Below are 12,353 nucleotides of genomic sequence, written 5' to 3'. Positions count from 1 at the left end.
TGTGGTACCACTTTCCACAGAAGGTTCAATCTGCAAGACTGAATGAGATTGTCAGTCACTGTCTGACTGTTTGTTACTAATCACTGTGTACCTGCTGTACATTCACAGTAACTGCATCTCCTCACAAATGTTTATTGGATGAACCACATTTATACAGACTGTATAGAGATATATAGATATATAAAAGACACAGGCAGACTCTGCTTACAGGATGTGATGTGACAACACTAATGAAATATTGATGTGTCATATTTGTCCAAGGCGTATTTCATTGTTATGGAAGAAGAGAATATTAAAATCATGATGAACAGGTGATTCCTATGACTTTGTGTATATAATTTGGAATTTTGTACAAATGTAGGCCAATAAAAAATACATGATGTCATTTCATTCATTTCAAAGGTTTATTTGCATGACGCACAAACACACGATTGAAAGGTACAAATGTGCATGAAACTAATTCAAACGTGGTGCAGATGTGTGTCACAGGCTGATCTGGCTGCAGGCTGTGGCACTTGGCCAGAGGTGGCGCTGGTTGACTCGAGTCCATGTTAGTGCACAAAGTAAACTGCTCGCTTTACTCTCGCTGTCCCGTGAACAACATCGGCGTGGCGTTAATTGTTTGCTGTTTTCGCGATCGCGTCGCGCATGAGGACATCACCGGGTAAACTCGCCACATTTTTAAACATTTTGTTGTTCAACAGCATCACGACTGACGGAGCGTGTTTGAGATAACCTCACACGTGTCACAGATGACACATTTGGCGTGTTTTTGCTGGTTTGTCGGCAGCAGCTCCTGAAACGCAAGACTGCCGCACATCTGTTCCACCAACGCCAGTTGATCTAAACGCCAGTAGATCTGGAACACCGGTCACGAAAGGGTTTTGTTTACAGCGTCCGCGTGACGTCAGAGTCAGCTGTGCCTCGCGCAAGCGCTGTCCGCGTGCACGCGCGTGTGTGGATGATTCAGCAGCAGCGGCTCGAGCTCTGAGCATGTGCGGCACAAACAGACTGCACGCGGACAAAAGGCGTTCACGTTAGCGTCTCCTCTCCGTCAGGGCGCGCGGAGGTGATCGTCGGCAGCGCGAGACTCGCCGAGCCCGGGAGGAGCATCCACAGGCCCCACAGCTCAGCGCCGTTTACTGGGACTCTTACCGCTGCCCGGCCTCCAGCACAGCGCCAGCGGTCGGATATTACCTCGGCACAGCCCGGCTCATAGCCCGGTTCATCCCGGCTCACAGCCCCATTACAGCTCGGCTGTCTTCATCCAGCCGAGCAGCATATTTCCGCATTTCGGCGTCAGATGCTCCGAGTGGTTCGCAGGTGAGTGTGAGGAAACATCTGCTGAGAGGACACACACACACCCCACGTCCAGGCTCTGTGTGTGCGTGTGTGTGCGCGCGTGTGCGTGTGAGAGAGAGACCTGAGGGTCAGACAGAAGATCTGTTTCACAATCGATTAGTTACTTAGATTTTCTGTCAGCTGATCAGGTGTGTAACTTAAGGTTACGGGTTGTTTTTGATCATTTTGTCCTAAAGATAACGAGACTCGAGACAGTTTATTATTTTAATGAACTGATCGAACAATTAATGATCAGTCGGTCTCTTTCCGGTGAAGCAATCACTCACACAGCTCAGAACATCTCACAGGACGGTGAAACCTTAGTTTGGTGTTGTTTCTACGAGCCTGACGTCACACAGCAGTTATCATTACCGGTTAAACTAACCTGGTTAAACTAACCTGGTTAAACTAACCTGGTAATAACAATCAGATCAGCTGATTGATTAATGTGCTGTTTATAAAACAGATGTTTTTACTGCAGCAAACAGTCTGTGAATCATCACTGACTACTTTATTGAACTAATAGATTATTCAGTTAATCAGTGCTCAGCTGATTTCTTTTATTGATCAGTTGGGTTAGTTAACGTAAAGCTTGCCTACAAAGATCCAATCAGCAGCTGATGTGGGAGTCATAACAGCCAATCAGATTCAGGCTGAGGTGAAGTCACCAAACTTGGGCTTGATTCCAGTTTATTGTAGGAATGAAATGTCGTTGAATTCATTTATAAATGAGCTTTGATCATCACAAACATTTGTTTATTTACTTTAAGCTGAGCTCTGCCTCCTAACGAGCTGGAAGCACTAAGTTAATAACATGGACGGGTTCAGCTTCCCCTTTCTGAGTAAGTTTCCTTCAGTGGATCCTGAGCGTGTGATGGTGATGATTTATTGACTGCTCGGTGTTAAAGCACATGAGAGGAAACGTGGAGTTTGATTTTCCCCGTCAGCATGAAGAGAAAGTACAGCCGGCCTCAGCAGTGAGTCGAATGCATCATCCGGGCTTTTAACCTGAGTCTTAAACTGGAGCACGAGCCCGGAGTCTGCAGTCATGGAGGAAAGGCAGCGGTGGATGATGAAATTAACCGCGTGTACTGTGAAGTGAGCTGATGTGGGTTGGTCGGCAGAATCAGGTGTGAAAGCAGCTGCAGAGACGAGTCCCCCGCTGCTCTGTGGCGCTCTCGCTGCCAGCGTCAGCGGCTCTCTGAGGGAACCTGCTGACACCGAGACCGATGGCAGGAGTCCAGCCTGTCCGCCCATCTGTCTCTCTGTGTGGCGTTTCCACCCGGCTGGCCTTTCTCCTCCTCGCCCTCTCCCTCTGAGACGAAGAGCCCGACAGATAACGGAGAGGGGATGAGTCACAGCACAGAAAACAGAAGCCCCGCTGGTGCTTTCATTAGTTTTCTGCCTCCTGTTCAGGTTTTTGTTCACCTACCAATGAAACAGAAGCTAGTTTCATAGACGGGTCGGCCTTTTGTGTCTGTAGCCCGCTCTCACCCCCGAGGAAGACAAAGGAGCTGCAGAGGGAGGAGTTTGGATCCAGCTGATCAAACATTAATTGTTTCCAGACTGTTGGATGAATAATTGAAGTGGAAGGTGTAGTCCTGCCTGCAGGTTTAACTTCGCTGTTTCAAAGTCGTTTCCTCAGGCTAATGTTTTCCATCAGGCCTTCAGCACAGATGGCACAGTTGGTGTCCTCTGTGGGCTGGCAAATCAAGATAGTGGAGTCCCCGTGTTAGAGGAAAACAAGTTTGTGTGTGCGTGTTGGAGGCCGAGCCGCTCTGCTGGGTTTGGATGGAGGTCACCTTGGTGTCGACCCAAAGATTAAAGTCATGCTTGCTGAGGCAGCATTTTGTAATTATGTGTCAATGAAAGAAAATGAGCATTTAACTCCAATTTTTATTTTTTAAAAGTAATTCCCCCCAAAGGTCAGCGTTACATCTGATTTTATCTCAGTCCTCATCATCCTGTGTCATCTTTGTGAATCTGAGCTTTTTGTTTCACTGGTGGAAACTTTCTTCTGCATGTCGGAGCTCAAATCGCAGCTCTGGTCGTGCGTTGGTGCCAAGCTAATGCTAACAGCGATGGCGGTGGCTCTCTGTGGAGCGATATCTGATGCCCTCTCCGTCTGTGCTGATGGAGGTCAGCAACAGGAAATGTTTGGTGAATCTGTGGATCTCTAGCTGGGTGGTGTCTGCCTGCTGCTTCCTCACTGATCAGATCATGTGAGCTGAGCTCGGCGAGGACGAGCGTGGAGGAAAGGGAACATGTAAACAAAGGCTGATGTAGTGATGTAAGTGTAGTTATTCATGCAGAAACAAATTACATCAGGACACGAGAAGGGTTCATGTGGAAAATTCATTCCTTTTAAAGTTTAAAGAAAATCAGTGAGACTGACTCCAAGAAGCCAGAAATCTTTATTTATTGAATTCATGTTTTATTAACTGCTGAGAAGAAATGAACCCAAAAACAGAATAAAACACAATCTCTGAAAAACGAGCAATAAAAATAATATATGTCTGGAAATAAAGTGGAAATTGACTTAAAAATATTATTTAAAAAATTAATATTTTATTTATTTCCCATTAAAATTAAATTAATGGGAAATTAAAATTACTTTTTAAATCAAACGTGGCAGAAAAATCTGAAGTAAATATTTCCCAATAAATACTGAAACATTCTCAAATAAATAAAAAAACAAAAATAAACGATATAATAAATAGAAGAGGAAAGAAAACAGAGTCCAGTCTTAGAATATGATAAACATGGAATATTTTTAACTAATATAGTTTTAGTTTGTTTATATTGTACAATAATAGAAATATTTTGTAACATTAATAGAGTAATATGTAACAAATCTAATATACACATTATGATACATACATGATAAAAGTATTCTTAATGTTTTTTAAAACTTCTATCAGGATTCATGTTTTTCACATATTTAATTCTAAAGAATCAAACATTCAAAATGTGAAAAATCCAGTTTAAAAATATGTTTAAACTATTAAAACTTCAGGTTTGTGAAAGCTGCGTCTGAGCTGCTGATCTGCAGAAGTGGTTTCCTGTTGCTGTGACGTGGTCTGGATTGGGGGGCGGGGGGCTGCAGACAGAGTTGATGGAGTTGACATGGGGAGGGTGGAGGCGAGCGACCTCCAGGCAGCACGAGCAGCGTTCAGCTCCTGACAGGAAATCCAGCACCGGCTGCTGACAGACGGCTAATGAACAGCCCGCGCTGCTAAACGCTGATCAAACTTTATTGACACAGAGGCGATAAACACAGATTGAGTCAGAGAACAGCAGAAACCCATCAAAACATAAATATTTATTTATTTTTAATACGACTAAAAATAAAACAAAACATAATAAAAACAAAAAAGAAAAATTCAAAGATTAAAAAATAAAGTTTTAAATGACATGACAAAATCAGATGATCACATGCTAAACAAATGAAAACAGAATAAATGATAAAGTACAATAAAATATTATTCATTATATAATATGAATGTAATAATAAGTAAAATAGCATCGGTTTCCATGTCAGGCTCACAGAGGACCTGTTGAATTAGTAACGACTTTCTTCAGATAAATGAAACGTGTTGTTTCTCAGAGGCAGACTCTGACGGCTCTTCCTGTTTGGGGGAGAAAATACTGAAATATTAACATTAGATTTTATATCTCTTTCAGTCTTTTGAAAGAGCTGAAGAGACGAGCACGACCGGCACAAACACATTTGTTTATGAAAATGACGAGAATCTCCTCGTGGATCCTCGCTGCCGTCACCGCCCGCTGGAGACCAGTCAGACCAGTTCCTGCATGAGACTGAAATCCCACGACACTGTCATCAGTGTGACTTCAGACTGAAAACTGTCTGTGGGAAAAGTTTACACATCCTCTGTGTGTGTCTGTGTTGGACGAGGGTGTGTTTGTTGGTCTAATAGCCACCTGGGCGTGGCTCTCCTGCTGTGTGTTTGCCTGCGTGGAGGTGTTACAACCTCAGGCAGTTAATAACTGACACAAGGCAGGATGATCCAGGAACTCACGTTCACGCCACGTTCTGATCCTACCATCTGATGTGCCCATGTTTCCACGTCTGGTGTTAAATGTGCAGAGTAGGGCTGGGCGATATAGCCTAAAATTCATATCGCGATATAATTGGAAGCATGTGCAGTAACGATATATATCACAATATATTCTTTTCTTCTGTATAACGTATTTTCCACACTATAAGGACTTAAAATCCTTTAATTTCCTCAAAAATCGAGAGTGTGCCTTATGTATGAATTCTGGTTGTGCTTACTGACCTCGAACCGATTTTGGCTGCAGAAATCTGTTAAAAATGTTTTGATGGATTGTCAGAGCATTACGGCTGCCGTAGTGAGGAGCTTCGCGAAGTAATCTGGGTCCTAAACTCCGTCATCTTCAGGTCCCAAAGTCAAACGAATACTGAGAGTTAAAAACGGTCTAAATTATTTCATCTTTAATTAAATCATCAGCGTTGCTGCTTTACCAGGTGTAACAATTAAGTTTTACATCCATGAAAACAGAATTTATTAAATTTAACGGAGTTAGAAGTTAACAGGAAGTTATCTCGCTAGCTTCCACCTAAACATGTTGTGCTACGTGATTGCTAGCGACACAGCTATGTTAGCATAACATTAGCACGGTGAAGCTGGAGGATGAACGCCAACTTTTTTTCCACTCGATAAAAGTTAACGTGAGGGATTCTGGTGGTCAGGGACGAATGCAATCGCATAGCAGGATGCTATACACGGGCCAAACTTCAGTCAGGAGAACAACTGAGATCATTCATCCACAATACGAGGTTAGTCATTAATATACTGCAACAACATGGGAACAGAGCAGCTGCAGAGAATTCAGCATTAATGAATCAATGTTACTGAAGTGGAGGAAGCACAGTTTTTGTCTTTCCCCATATTTCAAAAGTGCTTCATCTCTTTGCTATGACTGTTGGCATAATTTGCAGATGATAATGGTTGTAGCCGCTGCGATGCTTTCGACCAAAACAGGCGCAGCTTGATGACATCATCAACATGCGCTATTGCGATAGAGCGGTATAGTCAAAATCTCTATCGTTGGCCAAATTTATATCGTTTCTATCGTATATCGTTTATACCGCCCACTCCTAGTGCTGAGCCTGTGAACTGCAGCCTCAGCTTCCTGTTCTCAGCTGAGTGGGTCCCACCCGGTGGGGTCTGCAGCTGCTGCAGCTCTGCTTCAAGGTTTCATTCGCTGTGTGTTCAGAGAAGCTCTTCTGCAACCTGCCTACATTCATGTGCATATTAAAATGCTAATTATTTAAAATAGTTTTCGCTGTTTTGATCAGTTTTTCGTATTTTTGAATAAATGTAAATTTTGTTCATAATGTTAATTTGTTGTTAAAGTGGTTTAGGTGAATGTAGGAAAATAAATACACAATAAATGACTAAACTCGTCATATAACTCCAATATTTTCCAACAGCTGCATAGTTGATAGCAGCATATAAATAGAAACAAAGCAATAAACTGTCATCAAAAATGAGCTAAATATAATAATAATAATAATAATAATAATAATAATAATAATAATAATAATTCACAAAACAACAACAACAGCCAGCAAAGCTGCACGTCAGGCTTTTTGTCCATCATTTACTCAGATTTGAATGTTACAGCCTTTAAAATAATAAAGTAAATGAGGTCAGAGTTTTATTAAAATCGTATCTTTCCTGCGTGGAGCGCAGTAATGCGTGCGAGCCCGCCGCTTTCTTTACTGTCTGAGTATCTGGGCTAACAGCGTGGACGTCAGGCCTGCAAGAAACCTGCTGCTGAGTCTGTGCAGATCGAATGATGACTCTCACGGCCTGCATCCGAGCGGCAGCCATGAATAATAAAACAGCTCGGCTAAATGTGGCTCTGTTGTTTTGATGGGGAGCCATCCTGACTGAGGAGGAGTCGGAAACCACACCGTGACCTGGACTGACGGAGAAACGATGACTCACTCTGACTTCAGGCTTCATTAGAGAGCCGCTTTCTTACGACAAATTGACAGTCTGGCTCATGTTTAAATGTCACGTCTGTTTAATTCACATGAGCTTGAGATGTGTAGGTCACTTAAACAGGGTTTTATATGTCTGGAAGATTAGTGCAGTTTTTTCGTGCTCGGTGATGGAGGCGAGGAGGAGGAGGAGGTAATGTTAGTCTGCCCTGAGCCAATAACATCTGTCCTCGGGTGATCTGCACGCACGGGTGTGGAAATAAAGAGTCGGTGAGCTACAGCTCAGGAGCATTGTTATTGTTCTAACCGTGCAGACGTGATGATCAGGCTGCCATGTTTATCTGCGCTGCCTGCTTCTCAACAGTCCTGTCCTCATTACCCATAAGGCTTTGCTGTTTGGGGTCAGTTTCATTTGGCACAGTTGGTAAATTGACAGCTGTCCACTGTAAATAAAGGATGGATCTTTTCTCTTGTTGTTCATTTGGAGCCAGAAGCGACCATATTTGGACAAGAGGGCGGAGTCCCTGTTTTCTTGCTAATGCTAGTTAGCTTGGTTAGCAAGCTGCGTCTACAGACTGTGCAAGCGTGACGCAGACACAGTTACCTGCTAATTAGTGCTCAGCAACATCCAAACAATAAAACACTGGAGCTCGGACTTCTTGGACGCTCTGAGTTCACAGCAGCCATATTATTAATCAGCTAATTGCATTAAAGGAAAGGCTAGCAGACCGCTAGCAGCTAAAGTCACTTGTGCCACCATCTACCTGCATAATAAGTGAGATTTATTAATGAACTAGCTTTAGAGCTAGCTACATTCATATCAGGCTGTAAATGTGTTTATTAGCTTATTATGTTTATTATAAATGTGTTTATTAGCGAGCCACAAGTGGACATTAGGAGAACTACAGTTTTTGTTGATGCACATGAAGTAGTTCATCACCAGCTGGTGGGACTCCTGAAAGCTCGAGGAGCTCAGATATGTCCTGCTGTTTTTTTCCTCACCTGGACAGACGTGGGGAACCCCAGCAGCAGAGTTCAGATGAACCTGTGAGTGTTTCTGGTGTAACAACAGCAGCAAGCGTGTCCTCGTGAGTGCAGTTACATCACATCTGGCCTTTAAACCCTCCACAGCAGCACACAGTTCTCTTTATCTTTAAGAAGGCTCAGAGGTGGAGCGTTCACATGTAGTCTCTCCTGTTGTTATTTGGAGCAATTTAATAGATCAAATATTACATAACAGACTCAGGCAATGAACGTAACGTGTGAATGAGGTGTTGTTTTTTAGCATCTTACAGAGAAGGAGGTTTTATTGACACATTCGTTTATGCAGGCAGGCCAGTGAAGTGAAGCTTTGTTTCCCGTGTCATAAGCGGTATAACAAGATGTGGCAGTTACATGCAAAACGCAGGAAAACTTTAAATAATGTTCTGCACTGTACAGATTATTACCCTTTGCAAAATAAAATGAAAATTCAAATGTAAACCGTACTTTTTGTTTTTTGAAACTCAAGTTATGTGTAGTAAAAGTAGCATTTCTCTAATTATAGTCTTTAGATTCCATATGACGTGAAAAATAAGAGGACCTAAACTCGAACCCTGAGGAACTCCACTGTTTTATATTTTGTCCACCAGCTGCTGGTGATGTGTTCAGTTTAGCCTTGTAATCAATGTAAAACAGAAAAATACCCTGCGATACCTTCTTTTGTTGTGCTTGTTGGTCAGGCTGAGAGTAACAATTGACTGATTATGGAAGATGATCCTGCTGCAGGAGCTGCAGATTCATTAAAATTCTCTCCTTTTAATGGATCGTCTTACTTTTTGTGACTTTTTGTACTTGCTGTCCAAGATTTGTGGTGTCACGTTTCGTGCACGCAGCGAGCTCCATCCACACCATCTGTTGTGTCGCGGCTCCATCTGTGAGCTCTGCTCCAGCAGCTTTTGGCCTTTCTCACTCCGAGTGTGAATGAAATCTGAGCCCGTGGAGCGGAAACGTTCACCTGAGAATCTGAGAGAGAGCGCCGTCTGTCAGGAGACGACGAGGTCGCCGTTCCTGTGAAATAAACCCAGACGGGCAGAGTCCGGACTCTCAGACGTCTGACTCAGAACTCATCTTTAAGAAGTTATTGGCCATTTTCAATCAATCAATCAATCAATTTGAAGCTGGAACGATTAGTTGATCAATAATTTGATAAATGACAATGTTTTAGTGAATCATTGTCATTTCTGTCCAATAATAATAGGAAAGCCACATATTTGCATAGTTTCGCACCTCATTTAGATGATTTACAAACTGTGCAGTCAAACTTTAACGTCAGTGCACCAAATGTCTGAATTTGTATAAAACAGTGATGAGTTCTGCTTCATTATACATGAAGTATTCTTTGGTTTGTGGCATGCATGGGTGCTTTTTGGTGGGTTTGGGGATTTTGATCAACCATAAATGAATATATTCCTTTATAATCTCCAGATTATTTGATGATGCCAATACTGACTGTTTGCAGCGGACCCCCTGCTCAGCACAGCGGTCCACAGTGATAAGTGAAGCAGCTGCGTGCGTCCTGGCTGAACTGATTTCAGATTAATCGTTCTAGGACCTGCGTCCACATATGTGGACATCACATTTTGGGTTATTTAGACCAAAATACTCAATTTTGCTCTATAAGGGCCTGATATCCACATTATGCTGCTACTGTTCTATCAAAATTTTAAACGCATATCCTCGTATGTGGCTCTCATTTCTTCTTAGAAACAAAAATCAGGTGAAAAAAATAATCTGGTAATTCTTTGTTTTTATATTCATCAATCAGCCTAAATATCAAAGAGAAATTAAAAATGCTGCTGTGGAAGAGTTCGGGTCTCAGGAGGTTAAAGATGGACGTGTTTGACCTTTCCTGGCCGTCTCGCTGCCAGCCCTCGATTCCTCTCAGCTGAGTGAGCGGAGAACTGGAGCATGAAGACATCGATAGCTCAGAGCGTGGCTGCATGGACGTACAGTAGAGGAAGAGGAGGGGGAGTAAGAGCAGGATAATGCATAAACGAGGGGGGAGTCAAAGGAAGGGAAACAAAAGATGCTGTTTCATCTGGATTTTCACTTCACAGTTATAATTTTTCTGTAACATCCAAAGTTTGTGCAGATATGGAATTAAAACCATCTCAGACACGAGACCTCGCAGCGTCACGCAGCTACGCCCTCAGCTACGCCCTCAGCGCGTGTGCTTTCGTTCTCTGATGAAGTTACAGAGCTGAGTTTGTTCTAGTATGTTTCTCTCTGCTGTCCATTAATCACAGAGGCGCTCATCACCTGTTTGTAGCTGCAGACGTCTTTTCTGTTTCACTGATTGTTGGAGCAGAAGACGCTGGATGCTGATTCCCAGCAGCTCTGTTTTCTGGCTCATCTTCTGTGAAATGCATTAGTGAAAGTGACTCATAAGCACAGTACAGTCAGTCTCGGGCTCAGATCACCCCGGTATCCTTCATGGATACGCTCTGTCGATAACAAAGCCGTCAAGGTCAGGACACGTAAGCAGCACTCGGGCTTCTCTGCAGACTCGCAGTTTAATGGAGAGCTGCTCAGATCATTTCCAGCTCGCAGCTTTGCATCACTGACACTTTTAAAACTTCCTTTTATGCAAACTTCTCTGTTTTCTATATAAATGAATGAAGGTAACTGCTGGTCCATGATTCACTGGCTTCAGCTCCAACACGAGCAGCTCAGATGCACCGATGATGGCAGACACCTCAGCACTCAAACATCGTCTTTGGGGGGAAAAGCTGCACGTTTGGTACGAAGCCCACAGGAAGCTGCAGCTGAAATGGTGCAAAGTTCTGACAGGTTTGCAGTGAATTAAGTTACGTAAACTGGAACAATGGAGCAAACGTGGAGCTGCCTGTAATCCAGCCTCAGAGGGAGCACTGTAGTGGTGCTCTGCTAACACTCGGCGTGGGGGATTTGAAGGATTCGGGCGTCTGTAGTTTTTGGTGCTGAGAATGGTTTTTATCTTTGCTCTTGTGAGGTTTGCTGCTGCAATCAGAGTTCACTCGTTTCTTATCCACAAACGAACAAACAGCGAGTTGACTTTACTCCTGGATTTTCATTCATTAATTCAAATGGACTCTGTGGCTCACAGCCAAACAGCCGAGGCCTCATCCACGCCGCTCACACTCTGAGCCAACTTATCCTCCGTGTGTTTGCTTCTCTTATCTTAAACACACTTGTTCATCCGGCTTAAGTAAGTCATCCAGCAGCCGTGACACCAAACTGGATTATGTGTGAAGCTTTAAAGACCCACGCAGAGAGGTCGGGGAACACCAGCGAGCGCTGACGCGGCAGGTCGTTGGTGCAGCGCACGAGAGGAGGCGAGGGAACCGACTGGACTTTCCTCGGCGCGGTGAGGACTTTGAACTTTGGCACCGTGTTTGTTCAGCATGTACCACTTCAGATAGGCTGCACGGTGTCTTTATCTTGTGTGTTCAGTTATCTAACACGTGTCCTGGACTGTGGACGGTGACCACGATGTAAAACTGCTACAGCTGTGTTTTTGATTGATAAGCACTCGTTTTGATCCGTTCGGACACAAAAGTTATTGCTGAATGGGAACTAATGGTTGAGAGAATCATCAGTCATAAATCAGAGGTTCAGGAACTGTCACCACTGTGATAAAGGGCCGTGTTTCATTTCCAGCCCCACGTTTTTGTTCCTGAACCCTATGAAGGTAGCTTTGCATGATTCACAGTTGGAAATAAGCCTTTTTCCTCTCATGCTGGGCCTTGTTGCAGTCAGTTGTGTCTGAAAACCGCACTTCCCTGTTATCCAACTTTCTTCTGACAGACTTTTCTTTGTAAACTTGAGATATGAACATCAGGTGGGCGGAGCTTGTGAGCGATCCCCTCTCTGAGGTCACACGGAGTCAACAGTAGAACAAGCAGTGCACAGTTGTGTGTTTTGAGTAGTGTGCAGTCTGAGCATGAACAGCTCACTGTTTGAAACTCTGGCATGTTTAATATGAATGTTTGCACAG

The 12,353-nt window shown here is 43.4% G+C and overlaps 1 protein-coding gene across 4 annotated transcripts in view; it reads left to right on the top strand.

Annotated features, from left to right (window-relative positions):
• The first annotated feature begins 558 nt into the window (after window positions 1-558).
• Window positions 559-12,353, top strand: part of LOC102792175 (serine-rich coiled-coil domain-containing protein 2-like) — a 51,073-nt gene continuing 39,278 nt past the window's right edge. For all 4 annotated transcript variants that reach the window (XM_087844982.1, XM_087844981.1, XM_087844983.1 and 1 more), the window contains exon 1: window positions 559-1,323. The gene's annotated coding sequence lies outside the window, so the exon portion shown is untranslated. The remainder of the gene's footprint in view (window positions 1,324-12,353) is intronic.

Source organism: Neolamprologus brichardi, chromosome 8 (genome assembly GCF_056152115.1).
Source record: "Neolamprologus brichardi isolate AB-2024 chromosome 8, ASM5615211v1, whole genome shotgun sequence".
NCBI lineage: Eukaryota > Metazoa > Chordata > Actinopteri > Cichliformes > Cichlidae > Neolamprologus > Neolamprologus brichardi.
Note: the sequence above shows the minus strand (reverse complement) of the source record. Positions and strands in the feature narration are given on the sequence as shown.